The sequence below is a fragment of the Eriocheir sinensis genome, chromosome 1 (assembly GCF_024679095.1).
Source record: "Eriocheir sinensis breed Jianghai 21 chromosome 1, ASM2467909v1, whole genome shotgun sequence".
Classification (NCBI taxonomy): Eukaryota; Metazoa; Arthropoda; class Malacostraca; order Decapoda; family Varunidae; genus Eriocheir; species Eriocheir sinensis.
In genome coordinates this window covers 30,495,134-30,500,329 of record NC_066509.1, presented here as the reverse complement: position 1 = coordinate 30,500,329, position 5,196 = coordinate 30,495,134, and the positions used below count along the sequence as shown (strand labels likewise).

Genomic DNA, 5,196 nt, shown 5'->3' with positions numbered 1-5,196 from the left:
GGAGTCACAGGAGCGAGGAGAGGATGGGAGAGGAAGGACACGAGGGACACACAAGCCAGAGGGAGTCACAGGAGCGAGGAGAGGATGGGACAGGAAGGACACACAAGCCAGAGGGAGTCACAGGAGCGAGGAGAGGATGGGAGAGGAAGGACACGAAGGACACACAAGCCAGAGGGAGTCACGGGAGCGAGGAGAGGATGGGAGAGGAAGGACACGAAGGACACACAAGCCAGAGGGAGTCACGGGAGCGAGGAGAGGATGGGACACGAAGGACACACAAGCCAGAGGGAGTCACGGGAGCGAGGAGAGGATGGGAGAGGAAGGACACGAAGGACACACAAGCCAGAGGGAGTCACGGGAGCGAGGAGAGGATGGGACACGAAGGACACACAAGCCAGAGGGAGTCACGGGAGCGAGGAGAGGATGGGACAGGAAGGACACACAAGCCAGAGGGAGTCACGGGAGCGAGGAGAGGATGGGACACGAAGGACACACAAGCCAGAGGGAGTCACAGGAGCGAGGAGAGGATGGGACAGGAAGGACAGAAAAGCCAGAGGGAGTCACAGGAGCGAGGAGAGGATGGGAGAGGAAGGACAGACAAGCCAGAGGGAGTCACAGGAGCGAGGAGAGGATGGGAGAGGAAGGACAGACAAGCCAGAGGGAGTCACGGGAGCGAGGAGAGGAGGAAGATGGGAGGCGAACGACGACGAAGATGGAAGGGAAACAAAAAGAAAAAGAAAAAACTCCTCAATATTAGTAAATGAAAAAAAACGAGGCAAGAAAATATTAAAGACATAGACAATTGGGATGAAAACAAGGAGGAAAATAGAAATAAATGTGTAAGTATAAAGATGAAAAACAAGAAAAATACACTAAAAGACGTATAAGAGATGAAATAAAATACAAATGAATGAGAACAAGGAAATGGAAGAAGACAAAAAGAGAAAGAAATAAGCGTCCAACGAAATACCCCCCCCCAAAAAAAGGAGATACAATGACAAAGAAGATAAAAGAAAGGAGGAAGAAAACACGCACGTCACAAACATTTTAAACACACACAAGACAAAGAAATCTAACATGAATGGAAGGACTGCATGGACGAAGAAAGTGATGATGAAGAATTAATGAACCAATGAAAGTAGAACACGAAAAATTATGAAATTCGCTTCCCCAGACAGCAGCAGAGCGAGTGAGCCTCACCCAAGACTCCACCCTGGCAGAGGTGGTGGCAAAATTCCCACCTCCTCGATAAACTCCTGGTAAACTGACGACATCCTCTGACGGGCTCACCAGCCCGTACCCTACCCTAGGAGGACAAATCAACAACATCTCTCGTCACTTATGCGATATTTTTTTTATCATCGAAGTAAAATATGCAAGGATTTTTTTTGGCAAAATCTCCATACATTCTCACGCACCAAAATAGAAAAATAACTGTTTACGTGCATGGCCAGAAAAAAAAAACTATTATGAAGAAAATACTCCTGACCAAAAATCCAAAAATCAAGAAATCACAAAACAAAAAGAGCGGCTAATCACACTGACGTGATTTCTTGATGTATAAATAAAAACCCACACTGGCAGACGATAGTTATATTTTTTTACCAAACAGTTTCGGTGGACACTGCCACCATCTCCAGTGGTGTAAAGGAAGAGTATAAGTAGTTACAATGTTTTACAATTCTCCTTATATACACAACGGAACGAGTAGCCTACCTAAGTATGGGAGGGGCTGGACAGAGAGGGAAGGGTGCGTTCGTCAGGTCTGGGGGAGGGAAGTGAGGTCACGGCCCCGCCCCAACGCTACGGCGTTGGGGCGTAGGATTAGGGATTAGCAAAATATAATCTAACTGACAAACAGGAAAAAAAATAAAAACCGACCCATCTTGTCCTTATCACGTTTTTAGTTTTTGTTTTTATTTATCAAGTTGGAGGAACTGGCGGTCGAGCTGATTTTTAATGAATCAATCTTACTGCACTGGACGCTGAAGGATGTAGTTTATTCCATTCTCGCCCTTAACTAACTTGTTTACACTTACTATAACGAATGTTGTGTGCCATTATTTCTCGTCTGAACGTGTCATCAATCAAAAACAATTTGGATTTGGGTTTTGGTCCACATTAGTAAAGCCAGTGAGTATTTTGGAGCACACATTTTGTCGCACACCTAATTTAGCAATGTGCATTGCCTAGTCGGGAGACCAACACTGTATCGCATATTATAAATGGGGTCTGACCAAGCTATTGTAAGTATTACATCTTCATTTGTAACAAAGAAAAGTTTATCTTCATGAAGCCAAGCATTTTATTCATTTCGTTGCATCAATGCATTGGTTTGAAAATTTGAGGTTTGACAATTTTGACACCCAGGCCCTCGGCACACTGAACGCTTTTGAGTTCAACGCCACGCTTTCATAATCAAACTATTTTTTGTACCAATTGGAAAACCTGACACTTATCTACATTCAGTAAATGGAGAACCTGACATTTCATGCAATCTTCTTGGAGGCTGTGTCTTCATCAGTGACGGCATAATTACCAGTCTTTGTGTCATCAAATTTACTACAAAGATTACCGAGTCTAACGTCAACGTCATTGATATAACTGGCCAAGAACCGAGCCCTGAGGGACACCACTAGTGACGGGCATCCACTCTGAGTTAAAGTAATCTATAGTTACTCTATGCTGTCTGTTGTTCAACCAACATGCAGTCCATTGGCATACTTTACCGTCAATACCTAGCTGCTTTTTAAATTAAGTAATTTATGGTGTGGAACTTATCAAATGCTTTCTGAAAATCAAGATAGAATATGTCCAGTGACTTGGTAACTTTATAAGCTGAGAAAGAGGTCGTCATAAAAGATTAAATAGGTTCAACGAACATGATCTCTTGTTACGGAAGCCATATTGAGAATCCTTAATAAATGAGTGGCTTTCATGGTAACTCACAATTTTGTCTAATTTGCTCTCGAGTAACTTACCTACTAGTGAAGTCAGACTAATGGACCAATAATTCTTAAAAATCGGTGTTACGCAATCCATTTTCCAGTCAGAGGGGACGAGGTCTTGTCGCAAGGACATGTTGTGGCCAGGCTGCCAATTCAGGGTTTGTAAAGTCTTCGTAGTCGCTGCCCGGTTCTGTAAGGAAAATGGCGTTATATTTGAATTACTGTAGCCTATTCTCCTTTCATGTTAAGCCCTGATAAGGCTACATTAATAAAGGTTATATTAATTAAGCGATGCATGGTGCACATTACTAAGAATTTGACATGCTGTACAAAGAAATTATAAATTTTTCTATAGATTGACGCCTGAAATACACTGCACAGTGTAATGTATTTCTTAACATTGACTAAAAATTGGTAAATGACTAAAAATTGATAAATAAGCATTTGAAATTCACACTGCTTATTATTGGGTACTGAGCAAGACTTGAGCTCCTGGGCTATATCAGAGAACAGCTTTAGCAGACGCTTGTGCTTGTGGCAGTCAGCATGTCCAGGCTGGGCTGGGCTTGATAAACTGTCCTGGAAGTCAATAAAAGGGTTAATAGGTGTGTGGTGGATAGAATGGTGGATGGAGGTGGAAGACAGGAAATACCCGACACCTGAAAGCAGAACGACGAGTGCCGGAGAACAACTGGAAGGCCGTGGGTGACAGGTAACTGTCTTACAATAGGCTGGAATGAACTGAAATGGCACCAAATGGCTGGGTGGAAGATGGACTGAATGGAGGTGGAAGTTGAGGTGGACATTGTGGATTATACGGAGCAAAAGACCACACAGCAAAAGTTAAAAGTACACATTTCATGAATGCTAAAATGATAAGAACTGATTGTGTATTCACAATCCACATACTATTTTTGGCCAGATTACTATAGCATTTACACTATTTAGAATTATAACTATCAATTAATACTCATAGAAATGCACTTTTTTTGCCAGTATTGCTAAGCTCCTTAAACTAAATTTATAAATATCAACTAAATACTCATTGATATCCATTTACTGATTTTAGCCAACATTTCTATAGCTTTTTTCTTTTACCAACTGATTGATTTCAATCTTAATACTCAGAAATTTTACACAAAACATTCAAAAAAAATGAAGGTTTAAGATACTTCTAGGACTGATTGGAGAAAAAGCAGAACAAATTCACCCAAACGTGTCAAATGAAAATAAAAAAATAAAAACTTACAAACTTGGGGAGTCTGTGGACTTGACAAGGCAGCTCAGGGACCCAGGATTGATCTCAATCTTAATAATCAGAAATTACTTTACACAAAACATTAAAAAAAAAAAAATTGAAGGTTTAAGATACTTCTAGGGCTGACTGGAGAAAAGCAGAACATTCACCTTGTCAAGTCTGTGGACTTGACAAGGCAGCTCACGGACCAGGAGCAGGGCAACCTCGAGTCTTACGGGGGGCGTCACGGGGCTGGAGGAGACTGATAGAAGTGGGCTGGGCTGGAGGAGACTAGATGTGGGCTGGGCTGGAGGAGACGGTTCGATGTGGGCTGGGCTGGAGGAGACTGGTATATGTGGGCTGGGCTTGAGGAGAATGGTAGAAGTGGGCTGGGCTGGAGGAGAATGGTAGAAGTGGGCTGGGCTGGAGGAGACTGGTACATGTGTGCTGGGCTGGAGGAGACTGGTAGAAGTGGGTTGGGCTGGAGGAGACTGGTAGAAGTGGGCTGGGCTGGAGGAGACTGGTAGAAGTGGGCTGGGCTGGAGGAGACTGGTAGGAGTGGGCTGGGCTGGAGGAGACTGGTACATGTGGGCTGGGCTGGAGGAGACTGGTACATGTGGGCTGGGCTGGAGGAGACTGGTACATGTGGTCTGGGCTGGAGGAGACTGGTAGAAGTGGGCTGGGCTGGAGGAGACTGGTAGAAGTGGGCTGCAGGGGCTCTAGGAGGTGGAAGAGACTGGGTGGAGACGCGGCTGGGCTGGACGTGGAGGCCGTGTTGTGCTGGCCTCCTCCTGATTGAACCTTTCGCCAGTCATGGCATTCAGGAGTGTTTTCATCAGTATGTACACGAGTGTGTCTGTAGAGTTTTTTCTTTTCAGTGAACCTTTTGCCATACTCATGGCATTCATAAGGTCTTTCGCCAGTGTGTGAAAGGGTGTGTCTCTTGTAGAGTTTTTTCTTTTCAGTGAACCTTTTGCCATACTCATGGCATTCATAAGGTCTTTCGCCAGT

General features: G+C 44.0%; 1 long non-coding RNA gene across 2 annotated transcripts; it reads right to left on the bottom strand.

Moving 5' to 3' along the window:
- Positions 1-1,051: 1,051 nt before the first annotated feature.
- On the bottom strand, positions 1,052-4,410 carry LOC126996171 (uncharacterized). Of its 2 annotated transcripts, none has more exons than XR_007751060.1 (3): positions 4,356-4,410; positions 2,982-3,138; positions 1,052-1,306 (listed from the first exon to the last, which is right to left on the bottom strand). It is a non-coding gene; the product is annotated as an uncharacterized LOC126996171 (long non-coding RNA). The 2 variants fall into 2 exon arrangements; XR_007751050.1 differs by lacking the exon at positions 4,356-4,410 and adding an exon at positions 3,406-4,033.
- Between the last annotated feature and the right edge of the window lie 786 nt (positions 4,411-5,196).